This window comes from Phocoena sinus, chromosome 3 (assembly GCF_008692025.1).
Source record: "Phocoena sinus isolate mPhoSin1 chromosome 3, mPhoSin1.pri, whole genome shotgun sequence".
NCBI lineage: Eukaryota > Metazoa > Chordata > Mammalia > Artiodactyla > Phocoenidae > Phocoena > Phocoena sinus.
Window position 1 is genome coordinate 111,809,056 of NC_045765.1, and position 19,475 is coordinate 111,828,530.

Below are 19,475 nucleotides of genomic sequence, written 5' to 3' on the forward strand. Positions count from 1 at the left end.
CCGTTGACAGAATTACTTTCCCCTCCTTGAAAAGCTTTCTATCCTACTTTCTTTCCTTGGCTACAGTGATACTGCAGTACTCTGGTTTCCCTTCTTTATTTCCCTTCAGAAGACAAGTACTCTGATCTTCCCCTCTTTACTCCTTCTCAGTCTTATTTTTGTTTTTTTCTTCCTTTGTTATTTGTGTAACAGAAATTGATTGAGCCACTGATATATGACAGATACTGTCTGCATGGCAGGGATATAGTGGTAAATAAGACAGAAAATTTCTCATCACAATAAAAAAATTTTTGTAACTCTGTATGGTGATGGGCATTGTGGGCATCATTTTGCAATACTTATAAATGTCGAATCGTTATGTTGTACACCCGAACTAATATAATGATGTTATATGTCAATTATACACCAATTTTAACAAAAGACAGTTGTGTCAGTACTTCTTGCCTTAGTGTAGCTTACCCTCTCTCAAATGTTCTCTAGGGCTCTACCTGGGGCTTTTTTCCCTTTTCACTTTGTAAACACTCCAATGAGCAGCCTCCTTCACTCCTATGACCCCAGTTACATCAGTATGTTCCTGATTCCCTCATATATATCTTCCTTTTGAACTCTAGGTCTGGGTACTTCTGGACATTTCCACTTTAATGTCACATAGGCACCTCCAGTATAACAAGGTCCTAATTTTATATTTTCTCTTTCCCACTCTCTTCCTGGTCTCCTTATCTCAGGCACTGGCACTACCACACCACTATCTGCCCAGTTACCTTTGGATTCTCCTGCTCCCTAATCTTCCCACATCCATTATTCACCCTGGCTAAAATAATCAATTTTATCTATATCTCTTCATTCCCACAGCTACTACTCTTGAGTAGACCACAACCATTTTTCTCCTGTATTACAATCACACTCCCCTTATCTGCGTGGCCCTAGCCCTGCCCCTCTCTATTACATTGTCCATGTTGCAGTCACAGTGATTTTTTTTTTATAATCTTTTTAAAAGGTAAATATGATTGAGTAGGTCACTCACCTGATAAGTCTGTTAAATACACTTAGGAAAAATCCAAATTCTTTAGTATGACCTTATAAGGTTATGTTCTGGGCCCTTACTCTCTTGTTTATCTTTTGCTGCTTTTCTCCACACCGAATGAATCAGCCTTACTTAATTTTCAAACCAACTTCCCATATTCTCTCTCACTTTAGAATCTTTTGTGCTCTTCTTGGTACCTAAATTGCTGCCACCCTGCTTGCTACTCCTGTCATATACCCTTTCCCTCTTCTTTGCTCTGCTAATTCTTACTCATTCATCAAATCCTAACTTTGACATTATTTTCTTGAAAAAGCCTTCCCTAACAGCCCTCCCCCAACTTCCATTTAACTTAGATCTGCTTTAACTATACTACAAAGCTTCAGTATTCAAAACAGTATGGTACTGGCACAAAAACAGAAATATAAATCAATGGAACAGGATAGAAAGCCCAGAGATAAACTCACACACCTGTGGCCACCTAATCTATGACAAAGGAGGCAAGAATATACAATGGAGAAAAGACAGTCTCTTCAGTAAGTAGTGCTGGGAAAACTGGACAGCTACATGTAAAAGAATGAAATTAGAATACTCCCTAACACCATACACAAGAATAAACTCAAAATGGATTAAAGACCTAAAATGTAAGGTCAGACCCTATAAAGCTCTCAGAGGAAAACATAAGCAGAACACTCTTTGACATAAATCACAGCAAGATCTTTTTTAAAAATTTTTTTATTTAAGACCCATTTATTCTCTAGTTCTGCCCACATGGAGATACACTCCTTGAAAAGGCGTTAAATTCTTCCATTCACCTTAACACCTTGTGCTGAAAACATGTGTTCCAAGATCTCAACTACGAGATCCACATTCTTAAAGCACTAATTCTTAAACCTCATCTAGATTTCTCCCCTTGGATGGGGGGAGATGACCAAACACAGAAAAGAACAGCTCAGGACTGTGGGGTCTCCTCACCCAGAAGACCTTGCAGCTCCACTGACCACCCGGCTGGAGCCAGGATTAGGTCCCTGCGACAAGGGGCACCTGCTGGGCTGCCGCCACCACAGGTGGGACGCTGCTGCCTTCAGGCACCTTCCTGCCCCACCGCCACCGGCCCCCAACTCCTGTCCTCTTCACTAGGCTGGCTGTCACCTTTAGTTTCCCTGGAGTTTGGGAATTCCAGACCATCTCTGCTCACACTTCTGTGTCACGCCTGCTGCCTCAGCACTGCTGATCCACACCAAGGGGAAAAGCACACAGAACTGCTTTTCAACACACCAACGTTTCACACAAAAGTTATTTTATAAGCCTGCAGGTTCTTTTTCATCAGAGGACACTCCCAAGGCCATGACTTCCCCCGGTTCTCCACTGCCCTTGCAAGCAGACTGGACGTGCGTGGCCGCTGTGCTGTGAGTTGGGCACATCCCCCTGGCTCCACTCCGGTGCACTCTCCTGGAGAACTGAGGGCGGTGCCCTGGGCTCATCAGCAGGATCTGTCCTGAAGCCAGTCTTAGAGTGAAAAGAGCCACACCTGCAGGTCTATTGCACTGACCAGCCACACAGGACTGAGCTGGGCCCACGGATCTTGGTCTGGATTGTGTTGGCTGGTCATTCTTGCCTAGGTTCACAGGCCAACAGCTATTGTCCTTCCTTTCCTGCTAATCACTGCACCAGCAGCTCACTCCTACCTGCTGCTGTCACATGCCTGGCAACCTCATGTTCCGGGGCCAGTCAAGAACTGAGACCCCAGCAGGCCTCTAGTTCCCAGCAGGCAAACTCTGCATTAAACTACTGATGCCTAGCTGTGTTCTCGAGGCTTCAGAGCCAGGAAAGTGCAGAGAGAATAGCAAGCTGTGGTGCCCCCAGGCCCAGACCTGCAATGCTCTGCGGAGATGCCGGAACCTCGCCGTACCCCCCACCCCAACACAAGCAACCTCTGTGCCCGCCTGTCCTGCGGACCCGGGCGCACCTCCGGCCACTGTGACCCAGGACGGAGGCTCAGGGCTTGGCTGGAGGCCGGCGCTGGGGCAGGCGGGGACCTGGGCTCTGGCCCCAAGGCCGTGTGGAGCCAGGCCCACCTCCTTCCCACCGTTGGAAAAAAGCAGCAAGATCTTTTTGACCCACCTCCCAGAGTAATGAAAATAATAACAAAAATAAGCATGGGATCTAATTAAACTTAAAAGCTTTTGCACAGCAAAGGAAACCATAAAACAAAAAGACAACCCTTAGAATGGGAGAAAATATTTGCAAATGAAGCAACCAACAAGGGATTAATCTCCAAAATATACAAACAGCTCATGACCTCAATATCAAAAAAACAGATAACCCAATCAAAAAATGGGCAGAAGATCTATATAGACATTTCTCTTATCTAATAGACATGTCTATTATCTAAATAGACATAGAGAAGACACACAGATGACCAAAAAGCATGTGAAAAGATGCTCAACATCACTAATTATTTGAGAAATGCAGATCAAAACTACAATGAGGTATCACCTCACACCAGTCAGAATGGCCATCATCAAAAAATCTACAAACAATAAATGCTGGAGAGGGTGTGCAGAAAAGGGAACCCTCCTACACTGTTGGTAAGAATGTAAATTGTACTGCCAGTATGGAGAACAGTATGGAAGTTCCTTAAAAAACTGAAAATAGAGCTACCATATGACCCAGCAATCCCACTCCTGGTCATATATCTAGAGAGAAAAACATAATTCAAAAAGATACATGCACCCAAATGTTCATTGTAGCACTATTTACAATAGCCAGGACATGGAAGCAACCTAAATGTCCATCACCAGAGGAATGGATAAAGAAGATGTGGTACATATATATAATGGAATATTACTCGGCCATAAAAAAGAACAAAATAATGCCACTTGCAGCAACATGGATGGACCTAGAGATTATCATACTGAGTGAAGTAAGTCAGAGAAAGACAAATATCATATGATATCACTTATATGTGGAATCTTTAAAAAAATGGATACAAATGAACTTATTTACAAAGCAGAAGTAGAGTCACGGATGTAGAAAACAAACTTATGGTTACCAGGGGATAAGGGAAAGGAGGGACAAATTGGGAGATTGGGATTGACATATACACATGACTATATATAAAATCGATAACTAGGAAGAACGTGCCGTATAGCACAGGGAACTCTACTCACTACTCTGTAATGGCCTATATGGGAAAAGAATCTTAGAAAAAAAAAGTGGATATATGTATAACAGATTCACTTTGCTGTACACCTGAAACTAACACAACATTGTAAATCAACTACAATAAGCGTTTTTAAAAAATTAACAATGAAAGAAAAAAATTGGATCTGCTTTAAAAGATAAAATATTCTCCCCAAAAGATTAATGTATTTTACTGAAGGGGTTGTGGTTATGGAATACATTTTAGATTTTAATGTTGAATTCTTATTTGAATAACTGGGTTTCTGGTTGTAACTTTCTTTAGTATCTGTTTTTATTTTTATTTTTTTAAGGCCCCCAAGGAGCCTTTTACTTGCTACTGTGTTTCAAAAGAAGCAAAATATGAAAGGAGGATTTGATAAGTAGTTAAGAAAAGTATTTCTAAGGGTATCACTTCTGCCTCTTGGTCTTATTAACAATGTAGGTAACCTCAGGAATATATATATAACTGTTTTCTGTAGGGGAGTAGTGCTGGTGGGCTTCTTGACTTTGAGATACTGAAATGCTGGTCTTAGTAGGACATTCCCTGGAAAAGATGGGCAGGGAAGGGAAGTGATCCAACTGAAGATAACTAACCTTCTCTATAGAGCAGTGTACTTCAAACTTTTTTGATCCAACCCAGAGTAAGAAATAGACTTTTTTTTTCATCATGGCACAGTACACACACACATTTATAAAACTGGAACAAAAGTTTAATGAAGTATTCCTATTTTTAGCACTTATAATGTACTCTGATATTTCCAGTTCCATTCTGTTCTTTTCCATTAAAACAGTGCTGACCAAAACCCACTGAATTGATTTCAGGAGTCATGGATTAGAACCCTGACTAATGGGTTACAACCAGCCGTTTGGAAACACTCCTATAGAAGCAGCTAGTGACTAAAATCTATTTTCAAACTGGCCAGCTCAACAAACAGAATCACAGCCAAGTGGGAGCACTTGGTATGGGAAGCACATGAGTAACAGTTACTGAATACTTGTTACGTGTGCAGCATCAGACCAGGAACTGTACTTAACTTTATATTCACTACAGTATTGTAGAGTAGTTAGTCTTCCTATTTTACTTGGGGAAACAGCCTCAAAGAGGCAAGTAACTTGCTTAAGGTCATATAAATAGCAAAGGTCAGAACTAAGATTTGGAGTTAGTCTGCTTAACTCCATAGCATTCATTTGTACCATGTTACTGTGTCTCCCAGGTAAGTAACATTGCAATAGACATGCTAAACTTAGAAGGGAATTAGTGACATTTAGGTGTCTTCAAAATTTTATAGTGGAAAATAACAATAAAAAGCCCCATTAAATGTGAGTTGAGACAGGCATAAACATTGACAAACAGTTAAATAGTGATAGATTATATTGGCTTTCCAGAGAGCTTAAGTTCTTCATGCCTCTGCTCATCCAAGAGGTAGAGGTAATATCCTTAAGGCTGAGATATATGGGATTTCTTGTTGGTAAGGTAAATGAAATGTTCAGAGGCTTTACTACTGCACCAGAGCAGATAATAAGGCAATTAGAACCGTTAAATTGTTGAAACACCAGAGTGGGATGAATTATATCATGAATTGCATAGAAACAAGAAATTTTATGGCAACTTTTGAGACCTAAGGATGAAAGATATATCAGTAAAGAGACGAGAAATTGATAGTTAAACTTTAAGTGCTAGATTTATTGACTGAAAACCCAACTAAGCATTTTAGGGTCAGTTTAAGAATATTATTTATCAGCTTTGTAAATAAATAGAAAAAATTATCAGTCTCTGCTGATAGTTTGATTTCCACTATTAATAAAATGAATTTAAGATGCGTTTCTTCCTTTCCATTTTTGAGCTGCAACATACCCTAGGGATCATCTAGTCCAGCCCCCTCATTTTACAGATGTTGAACCTGAGACCCAGAGAAATTAAGCAGCTTACCCAAGATCACATTACAAGGTAGTCAAGAATTAGAACTAAAACCCAGATCTTCTGACATTCCATTGGCTTAAATTTTATTTGACCTGAGTAGGAGAATTGGTAAATTACTTCTTATATAGGCTGAGTTATGGAATACTCTACTTTCTTTAAAATTCCCATCACATAAATAATCCCACTGCTAACACTTGCACTATTTGCCAAAGAAAGCTGGAAAACAGTCACTGGAGATGGCTAGCCTTTCATGTTTTAATAAGGAAAGGACTGCCTGCTTTTTGTTTTTATTGTCGTTGTTAACAAAGGCTTTTGGTCATACTTTCAGTCTAAGAATCAGATCTGCAGATGTGAGTGTTCACACCTAGCAGATAGACTTCTGATAGTTTCCTTAGCGACATGAGCTTTTTCATATTTATGTCAAAAACTTCAGGAGTGGCTGTAGCTATTGGTTTAAAGAAACAGGAAAACGGTTCAATTATAAGCTCTTTAGAAAACTTTTGGGGATGTTAGTCTCATATATTTCCAAAAGAGATCCTGTTGTGCAAGCAGCTCAACTGTAAAGCATTATGTAGATGTATATTGTCATCAAGATACAACTATTTCGGTTATAGTTATTTGGATAAGAAATCAGTTTAAAATTTTGCTGGGTGAGTTGAGGAAGGCTTCCTGGAAGAAATGACATTTGAAGTAGATCTTGAGTGAGTGGTCAAGATGAGGCGTTGAGGATTGGGAAGGGGAATCATGTTCTCTTAGCAAAAGAAATAAGATAAAAATCTCCATTTAGGAAATGAGTTGGATATACTTGGGACATTTTATGGACATTATGATAGCTGTGTAAAAAGCATGGAGTGTTGGGGCTTCCCTGGTGGCACAGTGGTTAAGAATCCACCTGCCAATGCAAGGCACACGGGTTCCAGCCCTGGTCCAGGAAGATCCCACATGTCGGGGAGCAACTAAGCCCATGTGCCACAACTACTGAGCCTGCACTCTAGAGCCTGGGAGCCACAACTACTGAGCCCACGTGCCACAACTACTGAAGCCCACGCACCTAGAGCCTGTGCTCCACAGAAAAGCCACCACAATAAGAAGCCTGCGCACCACAATGAAGAGTAGCTCCTGTTTGCCCTAACTAGAGAAAGCCTGCGAGCAGCAACGAAGACCCAATGCAGCCAAAACAAAAACAAAAACAAACAAACAAAAAAGCATGGAGTGTATAATGAGAAATACAGCCGGGGGTCTTTAATGTCCTTTTGAGAAATTTGGAATTCTATAGACATTGTGTCTGTTTATTGAATTATCTAAGTAAAGCAAAGGAATTCTAGTGACAGTTTGAAGCCTGCATTGTCGAGCTAAAGAAAACAGTTGTTTCCTTTTGTTTAAATTTTTTCTTTTCCAGCTAGATTTTTTAACTTAGAACCAACTTGTCCTCTGTTGGACTATGTCTAGTTATGTGCTACATAGTAGTGGTTGCACAATCAGAGTTTATTTTAAATGGATGAATTTCTGCTTTGGGGATTTCTTTTAAGTGGAGATAATCCTGTTTTATGTTGTTTTTTTAGCTTTTTTTCTTTTTTTTTAACTTCTTTTTTGAATTTTATTTTTTTTATACAGCAGGTTCTTATTAGTCATCCATTTTATACATTTCAGTGTATACATGTCAATCCCAATCTCCCAATTCATCACACCACCACCACCTGCCGCTGCTTTCCGCCCTTGGTGTCCATACGTTTGTTCTCTACATCTGTGTCTCAATTTCTGCCTGCAAACCGGTTCATCTGTGCCATTTTTCTAGGTTCCACATATATGCATTAATATGCAATATTTGTTTTTCTCCTTCTGACTTACTTCACTCTGTATGACACTCCCTAGATTCATCCACGTCTCTACAAATGACCCAGTTTCATTCCTTTTATGGCTGAGTAATATTCCATTGTATATATGTACCACATCTTCTTTATCCAGTTGTCTGTCGATGGGCATTTAGGTTGCTTCCATGACCTGGCTATTGTAAATAATGCTGCAATGAACATTGGGGTGCATGTGTCTTTTTGAATTATGGTTTTCTCTGGGTATATGGCCAGTAGTGGGATTGCTGGGTCATATGGTAATTCTATTTTTAACTTTGTAATGAACCTCCATACTGTTCTCCATACTGGTTGTATCAACTTACATTCCCACCAACAGTGCAAGAGGGTTCCCTTTTCTCCACACCATCTCCAGCATTTGTTGTTAGTAGATTTTCTGATGATGCCCATTCTAACTGGTGTGAGGTGATAACGTCGTTGTAGTTTTGATTTGCATTTCTCTAATAATTAGTGATGTTGAGCAGCTTTTCATATGCTTCTTGGCCATCTGTGTGTCCTCTTTGCAGAAATGTCTATTTAGGTGTTCTGCCCATTTTTGGATTGGGTTGTTTGTTTTTTTAATATTGAGCTGCATGAGATGTTTATTTATTTTGGAGATTAATCCTTTGTCCGTTGATTCATTTGCAAACATTTTTTCCCATTCATTAGGTCCCATTTGTTTTTTTTTTGTTTTTATTTCCATTACTGTAGGAGGTGGGTCAAAAAAGATCTTGCTGTGATTTATGTCAGAGTGTTCTTCCTGTGTTTTCCTCTAAGGGATTTATGGTGTCCCATCTTACATTTAGGTCTCTAATCCATTTTGAGTTTATTTTTGTGTTTAGTGTTAGGGAGTGTTCTACTTTCATTCTTTTACACGTAGCTGTCCAGTTTTCCCAGCACCATTTATTGAAGAGACTGTCTTTTCTCCATTGTATATCCTTGCCTCCTTTGCAATAGATTAGTTGACCATAGGTGCATGGGTTTATCTCTGGGCTTTGTGTCCTGTTCTATTGATCTATATTTCTGTTTTTGTGTGCCAGTACCATATTGTCTTGATTACTGTAGCTTTGTAGTATAGTCTGAAGTCAGGGAGTCTGATTCCTCCAGCTCGGTTTTTTTCCCTCAAGACTGCTTTGGCTATTTGGGGTCTTTTGTGTCTCCATACAGATTTTAAGGTTTTTTGTTCTAGTTCTGTAAAAAATGCCACTGGTAATTTGATAGGGATTGCATTGAATCTGTAGATTGCTTTGGGTAGTATAGTCATTTTCACAATATTGATTCTTCTAATCCAAGAACATGGTATATCTCTCCATCTGTTGGTATCATCTTTAATTTCTTTCAACAGTGTCTTATAGTTTTCCGCATACAGGTCTCTTGTCTCCCTAGGTAGGTTTATTCCTAGGTATTTTATTCTTTTTGTTGCAGTGGTAAATGGGAGTGTTTCCATAATTTCTCTTTCAGATTTTTCGTTAGTGTATAGGAATGCAAGAGATTTCTGTGCGTTAATTTTGTATCCTGCAACTTTGCCAAATTCATTGATTAGCTCTAGTAGTTTTCTGGTGGCATCTTTAGGATTCTCTATGTATAGTATCATGTCATCTGCAAACGGTGACAGTTTTACTTCTTCTTTACCAATTTGTATTCCTTTTATTTCTTTTTCTTCTCTGATTGCCATGGCTAGGACTTCCAAAATTATGTTGAATAATAGTGGTGAAAGCGGACATCCTTGTCTTGTTCCTGATCTTAGAGGAAATGCTTTCAGTTTTTCACCATTGAGAATGATGGTTGCTGTGGGTTTGTTTTTTATGGCCTTTATTATGTTGAGGTAGGTTCCCTCTATGCCCAGTTTCTGGAAAGTTTTTATCATAAGTGAGTGTTGAATTTTGTCAAAAGCTTTTTCTGCATCTATTGAGATGATCATATGATTTTTATCCTTCAATTTGTTAATATGGTGTATCACATTGATTGATTTGTGTATACTGAAGAATTCTTGCATCCCTGGGATAAATCCCACTTGATCATGGTGTATGATCCTTTTAATGTGTTGTTGGATTCTGTTTGCTAGTATTTTGTTGAGGATTTTTGCGTCTATATTCATCAGTGATATTGGTCTGTAATTTTCTTTTTTTGTCGTATCTTTGTCTGGTTTTGGGATCAAGGTGATGGCGGCCTCATAGAATGAGTTTGGGAGTGTCTCTTCCTCTGCAGTTTTTTGGAAGAGTTTGAGAAGGATGGATGTTAGCTCTTCTCTAAATGTTTGATAGAATTCACCTGTGAAGTCATCTGGTCCTGGGCTTTTGTTTGTTGGAAGATTTTTTTTTTTTTTTTTTTGCAGTACGCGGGCCTCTCACTGCTGTGGCCCGTCCCATTGTGGAGCAGCAGGCTCCGGACGCGCAGGCCCAGCGGCCATGGCTCACGGGCGCAGCTGCTCCATGGCATGCGGGATCTTCCCGGACCGGGGCACGAACCTGTGTCCCCTGCATCGGCAGGCGGAGTCTCAACCACTGCGCCACCAGGGAAGCCCTGTTGGAAGATTTTAAATCACAGTTTCAATTTCATTTCTTGCGATTGGTCTGTTCATATTTTCTGTTTCTTCCTGGTTCACTCTTGGAAGGTTATACCTCTCTAGGAATTTGTCCCATTTCTTCCAGGTTGTCCATTTTATTGGCATAGAGTTGCCTGTAGTAGTCTCTTAGGATGCTTTGTATTTCTGCGGTTTATGTTGTAACTTCTTTTTCATTTCTAATTTTATTATTTGAGTCCTCTCCCTCTTTTTCTTGATGAGTCTGGCTAATGGTTTATCAATTTTGTTTATCTTTTCAAAGATCCAGTTTTTAGTTTTATTGATCTTTGCAATTGTTTTCTTTGTTTCTATTTCATTTATTTCTGCTCTGATCTTTATGATTTCTTTCCTTCTGCTAACTTTGGGTTTTGTTTGTTCTTCTTTCTCTAGTTCCTTTGGGTGTAAGTTTCAATTGTTTATTTGAGATTTTTCTTGTTTGTTGAGGTAGGCTTGTATTGCTATAATCTTCCCTCTTAGAACTGCTTTTGCTGCCACCCATAGGTTTTGGATCATCGTGTTTTCATTGTCATTTGTCTCTAAGTATTTTTTGATTTCCTCTTTGATTTCTTCAGTGATCTCCTAGTTATTTAGTAATGTACTGTTTAGCCTCCATGTGTTTATGTTTTTACTTTTTTTTTTTACCCTCTAATTGATTTCTAATCTCATAGCATTGTTGTCAGAAAAGATGCTTGATATGATTTCAATTTTCTTAAATTTACTGAGGCTTAATTTGTGACCCAAGATGTGATCTCTTCTGGAGAATGTTCCGTGTGCACTTGAGAAGAAAGTGTAATCTGATGTTTTTGGACGGAATGTCCTATAAATATCAGTTAAATCTGTCTGGTCTATTATGTCATTTAAAGCTTGTATTTCCTTATTAATTTTATGTTTGTATGATCTGTCCATTGATGTAAGTGAGGTGTTAAAGTCCCCCACTATTATTGTGTTACTGTCAATTTCCTCTTTTATAGCTGTTAGCAGTTGCCTTATGTGTTGAGGTGCTCCCATGTTGGGTGCATATATATTTATAATTGTTATATCTTCTTCTTGGATTGATCCCTTGATCATTATGTAGTGTCCTTTCTTGTCTCTTGTAACATTATTTTAAAGTCTATTTTATCTGATATGAGTATTGCTACCCCAGCTTTGTTTTGATTTCCATTTGCATGGAATATCTTTTTCCATGCCCTCACTTTCAGTCTGAATGTGTCCCTAGGTCTGAAGTGGGTCTCTTGTAGACAGCATATATATGGGGCTTGTTTTTGTATCCATTCAGCGAGCTTGTGTCTTTTGGTTGGAGGATTTAATCCATTCACGTTTAAGGTAATTATCAATATGTATGTTCTTGTTACCATTTTCTTAATTGTTTTGGGTTTGTTTTGTAGGTCCTTTTCTTCTCTAGTGTTTCCCATTTAGAGAAGTTCCTTTAGCATTTGTTGTAGAGCTGGTTTGGTGGTGCTGAATTCCCTTAGCTTTTGCTTGTCTGTAAAGCTTTTGATTTCTCCATCGAATCTGAATGAGATCCTTGCCAGATAGAGTAATCTTGATTGTAGGTTCTTCCCTTTCATCAGTTTAAGTATATCATGCCACTCCCGTCTGACTTGTAGAGTTTCTGCTGAGAAATCAGCTGTTAACCTTATGGGAGTTCCCTTGTATGTTATTTGTCGTTTTTCCCTTGCTGCTTTCAATAATTTTTCTTTGTCTTTAATTTTTGCCAATTTGATTACTATGTGTCTTGGCGTGTTTCTCCTTGGGTTTATCCTGTATGGGACTCTCTGCGCTTCGTGGACTTGGGTGGCTATTTCCTTTCCCATGTTAGGGAAGTTTTTGCCTATAATCTCTTCACATATTTTCTCTGGTTCTTTGTCTCTCTCTTCTCCTTCTGGGACCCCTGTAATACGAATGTTGTTGCATTTAATGTTGTCTCAGAGGTCCCTTAGGCTGTCTTCATTTCTTTTCATTCTTTTTTCTTTAATCTGTTCTGCAGCAGTGAATTCCACCATTCCGTCTTACAGGTCACTTATGCGTTCTTTTACCTCAGTTATTCTGCTACTGATTCCTTCTAGTGTATTTTTCATTTCAGTTATTGTGTTGTTCACCTCTGTTTGTTTGTTCTTTAATTCTTCTAGGTCTTTGTTAAACATTTCTTGCATCTTCTTGATCTTTGCCTCCATTCTTTTTCCGAGATCCTGGATCATCTTCACTATGATTATTCTGAATTCTTTTTCTGGAAGGTTTCCTATCTCCACTTCATTTAGTTGTTTTTCTGGGGTTTTATGTTGTTCCATGATTTGGTACATAGCCCTCTGCCTTTTCATCTTGTCTCTCTTCCTGTGAATATGGCATTTGTTCTACAGGCTGCAGGATTGTAGTTCTTCTTGCTTCTTCTGTCTGTCCTCTTGCCCGTGGTCCCCAGGACTGTCGCAGCTTTGGCTGGTGGGGCCCCTCCTGAGCCAGCAGCCTCAGTTAGGCCACCCTCCCCTCAGGCTCCAGGGCAGTTCAGTCTGTTGTTTTGTTTTTAATGCAAACCTGTGAGTAGGATGTATAAAACTGTGCTTCTCATGTTTGCCCTTAAGAATGTATGTAAAGGGTGTACAGAATAATGAAGAATGAAAAACATGCATATGGGTATGTGAAGGACAAATTAAGCCAAATAAACTTGAATGCTCTTATTGTGTTAGCTTTAACAGAGTAGAATTACAAAATTCATATTCAGTAGGCAGGAAGCTAATATCTAATTTTCACTAGAATAGTTAATACTATTTTAGGGAAATTAAAATAAGTTCTTGTTAGTTGTCAACATGGGCTAAAAACTAGCAGTTGGATCATACCAAAGGTAATGATGGCATCATATTGAATTGGAGGTGGTGTTCTGCATGGTGCCATAGGCGCTATGTTAAATACAATTTTATTTAAATCATATTAATTACCTGGGAGAAAGCATGCAAGAAAATCCACAAAGGATGCAAACTTTGGATTGTAATTAGAACAGAGCTGAAAGGAACTAGAGTGATGAGGCATGCCTAGGTAAACATAATGAAATTTCCTTTGAAAAATTAATTCCCTTGAGAGGAAAATTGAGCAAATTATATGCATTAAAAATGTTTTGCTTTCGGCTTTCGGCTCGGAGGAGGCCAAGGTGCAACTTTCTTTGGTTGTCCTGAATCCAGGTTCATCCGACACCAGCCGCCTCCACCATGCCACCTAAGTTCGACCCCAATGAGATCAAAGTTGTGTACCTGAGGTGCACCGGTGGGGAAGTTGGTGCCACATTTGCCCTTTCCCCCATGATCAGTCCCCTGGGTCTGTCTCCAAAGAAAGCTGGTGATAACATTGCCAAAGCAACTGGTGATTGGAAGGGTCTGAGGATTACAGTGAAACTGACCATTCAGAACCAACAGGCCCAGATTGAGGTGGTACCTTCTGCCTCTGCCCTGATCATCAGAGCCCTCAAGGAACTGCCAAGAGACAGAAAGAAGCAGAAAAACATTAAGCACAGTGGAAACATCACTTTTGTTGAGATTGTCAACATTGCCTGACAGATGTGGCATCGATCTTTAGCTAGAGAACTCTCTGGAACCATTAAAGAGATCCTGGGGACCGTCTAGTCTGTGGGCTGCAATGTTGATGGCTGCCACCCTCACGACATCTTAGATGACATCAACAGTGGTGTGATGGATTGCCCAGCTAGTTAACAACTGCAAAGGAAAATAATAAAGTGTTATTTGACAACCAGTGGGGAAAAAAAAAGTTTCGTTTCTAATTTGGCATTTGCCAATGAATGAAAGTTGAGTACCTCAGTTAATAGCCTGTCTTTCCATGTTGTGATCCTTTCTATCTAGGATATCAGTAACCAAAATCTCTTCATAATATGTAAAATCTATATATATGATTTCATAGGATCTAGACACCCATTTGCTTATAGGAACATGTTTAAGATTGAGAGAAATTCTGAAACAGGAGACTTGTAGCCACTCTTTGTGGAGAACTATAACTCTAGAAAATCTTTTTAGTAATGTCCCAAATCACTAATTGTTTTCATTTTTTCTTTAAAGAGGAAAGATTGTAATAAGTTTCCACATCTATCAGTAATGCCCACCCTGAATATTAAATTAATGAGACTCTACCAAGAAATTACTTCTCAAGTCTTCTAGAAGTTTCTCCTCCTAAACAAGAAAAACAAAAATGTTAGCTGTCTTTCACTTTACCATTAAATTAAAATACTATATTTTGTGAAAAGTGCTTTCTTATCCACATAAATCGTGAAGCCATAGAGATAAGATTGATAGACCTGAGTATATAAACATTATACAATAAAATTTCTCTAGGAGAACAGAACAGAAAATGAGGTAAAAGGAAGAAAAATCAAATAAGATGGAAAAACAAGCGACATATTGGGCAAAGTATTTACCAACTACATGCCAGATAAAGGATAAGATCTAGAATATAAAAAGAGTTCTTACAAATTAATAAGAGAGATGAACACTCCACCATAAAGATAGATAAAAATATAAACAGAAAATTTACAAAGAAAGGAGAATTGGATGACATATGAAATAATAACACTATGAACTACATATGGTTGTAAGTACTTCATAGATATTATTAACCCATTTAATTCTCCCAGCTATTGGCAGATACTGTTGTTATCCTTGCTTTACCCTTGAGGAACTGAGGCACCAAGAATTTAAGGAACCTGAACCAGTGGAACCTGCATTCAAATTCAGAAAGTCAGACTGTACCCTTAATGACTATAACTCACTAATAATCACAAAAATACAAGCACAGCTATGATATTATTGGTCACCTATAACATTGGCATAAATGAAAACACCAGTACCAAGTGTTGGTGAGAGAAATGGGCTCTCTTCTCACTGTTGATGCAAATGTCAGTTGGTACAGTCTTTATGGAGGGCAATTTGGCAATACATATCACTAAGTAAAATGTACATACCCTTAGACCTAGAAGCCATGCTACGATTTTCATTTAAATAAGATATGCAGACAAGGGTATAGATGTATGTACAATTATGTTCATCTCGGTGTTTACAATAATACTTTAAAATTGGAAATAATTTAAGTTTTCATCGATAAGATATTGCTTAAAATCTGCATGCGATCAGTGAAACACCATACATATAGTTATTAAAAAATACCTGATATAGGGCTGTATGCATTAACATGGAAGGATTTCCACAACCTACTGAGTGAGACTAGACAAGTTCACTGTGAAGGAAGGGATAGTATTTGTCTTGTTCATTGCCCACTGCTTGGCACAGTGTAAGCATATGGTAACTATTGGATGGTTGGATGGATGGATGGATGGATGGACAGATGGATAGGAGAATATGGTATAGTGAAAAGATTCTAAGACTTTAAACTGGAAGGTTTCTGTTTTGTTCCCTCCTAGTAACAGCAGATCACTGGAATTCAAGCTCTTTAAAGCATTGGTGTTCCACAAATATTTCTCTAAAAAGAAGCAATTCAGCTTGTGTTAACATCTGTATTAATTTCTTAGGGCTGCCAATATAAAATTACTGTGAACTGGGTGGCTTAACACAACTAAAATTTATTCTCTCACGTTTCTTGAGGCTAGAAGTCTGGAATCAAGGTGTCAGCAAATCATGCTCTTCCCTCCATCCTTCCTTGCCTCTTCTAGCTTCTTATGGTTGCCAGCAATCCTCCGTTTTCTTTGGCTTTTGGCAATATAACTCCGGTCTCTGCTTCTGTCTTTACATGGCCTTCTTCCTGGTGTGTCTCTTATAAGGACACCAGTCATTGGACTTAGGCCCCATGCCAATCCTGTATGACCTCATCTTAATGAATTATGTCTATAGAAAACCTATTTCCAGGCTTTCCTGTTGGCACAGTGGTTAAGAATCTGCCTTCCGATGCAGGGGACACAGGTTTGAACCCTGGTCCAGGAAGATCCCACATGCTGCAGAGCAACTAAGCCCATACGCCACAACTACTGAGCCCGTGTGCCGCAACTACTGAAGCCCGTGCTTAATAGTTGCACAGCCTAGAGAAGCCTTCTCTGCAACAAGAGGAGCCACCGCAATGAGAAGCCCATGCGCCACAACGAAGAGTAGCCCCCGCTCGCCACTACTAGAGAAAAGCCCACGCACAGCAACAAAGACCGAACACAGCCAAAAATAAAATAAATAAAATAAAAAAAAAAAAAAAAAAAAAAAAAAAGAACCTATTTCCAAATAAGATCACATTCTGAGGTTCTGGGTAGACAAGAATTTTGGGCAACACTATTCAACTCCTTACAACATCTCAGCTGAATACAGCCTTAAGGATGGAGTCTTACTAAATAGTCAAACTTTCAAGTTTTACTTTTTTAAAAACACCAAAAAACGATTTCAGTTTAACCATTCTGACTGGAAACATTTATAAAATAGTTTATATGCCACTATTAATACTTAGGATTATATTAAAATATTACCTAAGAAACTGGAAATAAGATTTAATCTCAGAGGATAAAATGAAAGCAATATTTAATAGGTCATAATAAAGATACACAAAGATGTCTGAAAGAGAGAATGGGTTCTAGTCTTATAAGACTAGACTGTTAACAGATTGACTGGATTATCTTTTCTACAAAGAGTGTGTTAAGTGTATTAATAGGAAGGAAGCTTGGTCAACAGTGAAAGCACAAAATAAAGAAAATCACAGGGTAAATATTGGTTTTGTCCACCTAAAGCCTTGTCCAGGAGATGGGGGTGTTCTGAGTATAGTTTTAATGTTTGTAAGACCACCCTGTTTCCTTTAAGTAAAACAGTAGTTTTACTTTACTTTTTAGCAATGGAACTTTTTTCTCCTCCAAAAGAAATCTTAAAAAGATTTCAAGCACATAAAACAACAGAAAACAAAGAGAGCTTCTGAGACACCTCCTTAGAATGTTAATGCTCCAAGAAAAGACTGAAAACTGCTTAAGCTATGAAATAATTCTCTTTATCTAATTTTCCTTTTTTTGGTACCATACTCACCAATATATTTTCTGGTAAGGCTATGGTTTTTTGCATAGGTCTGCCTATCATAAGAGAGTGGGCTTGCGTTTTGAAAAAGACTTTTCTAGTGCCAGAAACAATTGTGCTTCTCATTGTATGTCAATAAATTGGCATTCTAGCATTATACATCAGCCTCATTAATCAACGTTGTTCTGCCCTTAAGACATGATTCTACTCTTGGTGGGCTTACAAAATAAATTTTGAGCCTAAGAACCAGAAATTTGGCTGTGATTAATGGGCCAAGGAGGGGAAGGCTTTTTTTAGTAAGGCCCTTCAAGAAGACTACCTCCTGACCTTTCCAGTGGAACACAACCAGACATAGCTCCATGAGTATTAGTTTTTTCTCATTTAAATTTCTATTAAAAGTTTCTTTTTTTTTCTGCTTTAGAGAGTGTTTTGGTTTTATTTATTTATTTATTTTAACATCTTTAGTGGGGTATAATTGCTTTACAATGGTGTGTTAGTTTCTGCTTTATAACAAAGTGAATCAGTTATACATACACATATGTTCCCATATCTCTTCCCTCTTGCGTCTCCCAGTTTCTTTGTTTTTAAACAGCATATCATTTAGCCTTTTTTTTTTTTATTTTTCCTTTTTACCCTTCCTGGTCCTTCTGCTCCTCATTTAATCTTCTTTAATACTTAAATTTATTGCTGTCCTTTATTATAAGTAAAGGTAAGACCACTTTAGGGGATTATCAGGTTGCTGAGGCCTTTATATTCTCCTTGAAGTGCTCCTAACTGCCTTGCTTTATATGGGTCTTCTTTCTCATCCCTAGTGAGATTTCTATCATTACTTCTTCTATCAGCATGCCTGTCTATGGCACTAGTTTTCCTCTTTCTCATCTATTACTTTAAAATACAAGAAACCAAATTTTTGTGTAAATTTATAAGAAACCAAATTTGTAGAAATAGACTTAAAGAGTAACTGCTCTGAATGAGGACATGAAGATCTCTCCTATAAATCATATATATAAACTTTAGTGTAAATTTTGACCTTAATTTTGGCTCTTCTGAGGCCCTTTTCTTGCTTTTTTTCTTAATAAGAAAGAAATTGAAATCTCTTTAAATTAGGTAAAGGTGCACACTATCTACATTTCAGAGGGTAGATGTGCTTGCAGTTTCAAAATACATTATTCTAATAAAAAATATACATAATCTCTTGCTTTGTCCATGTTTTCTTCAGTATTTGTACTAGAAGCATGGTTTTGGTAGAAAAGTAACCTTTACTAAACATTTGTCTCTTTTACTGAGGAGGACTGTTAGGGTATGAACTCTTGAAAGTAGATTGTTAGCCTTAAAGTTCTTGGCTCAGTAATTTTTCAAAATCCACATTTTTCTCTAGAATCTTAAAACTTGAAGCTTTACCTGATTAACTACACTTTACTTTAGCTTTACTCATGTTATTAGCATGAATATAGTATATTATCTTTTCTACTTATGTTTTTAAAAATTGTCTTCATTTTTGTGTATTTTGTACTTACAAGTTTCACACGGTCAAGTATCTTATCTTTGTTTCTTTTACTTTTTCATTATTACAAAATCACATACTGTCATTTAAGTACATCTGTTTGGGTGAGTTAGACTTGAAGTTTGTGTTTGGGCTATATTGACTATATTTATAACTCCAGAAAGTTTTTTGGAAAGCGTGAATATCTTTTTCATGTTCTTGCCTGTTTATGTTTCCTAATCTGGGGAAAGAGCCAGAGTTTTTGGAGTTATAAAATTTTCCTATAGGGAATTCCCTGGCGGTCCTGTGGTTAGGACTCTGCGCTTTCACTGCTCAGGGCCTGGGTTTGATCCCTGGTCAGGGAACTAGGATCCCACAAGCTGATGGCTGTGGCCAAAAAAAAGGGGTTTTTTTTCCTATAAATGTGAAGTAAAAGTAAGGAATGATTTTCTTCCTTAAGATGGATTTAGG

General features: G+C 38.2%; 1 protein-coding gene and 1 pseudogene across 2 annotated transcripts in view; both read left to right on the forward strand.

Annotated features, from left to right (window-relative positions):
* The window catches only part of TBCA (tubulin folding cofactor A), a 107,136-nt gene that overhangs the window by 44,829 nt on the left and 42,832 nt on the right, over positions 1 to 19,475 (forward strand). The gene's annotated exons all lie outside the window — the stretch shown is intronic.
* Positions 13,686 to 14,233, forward strand: LOC116751677 (annotated as a pseudogene).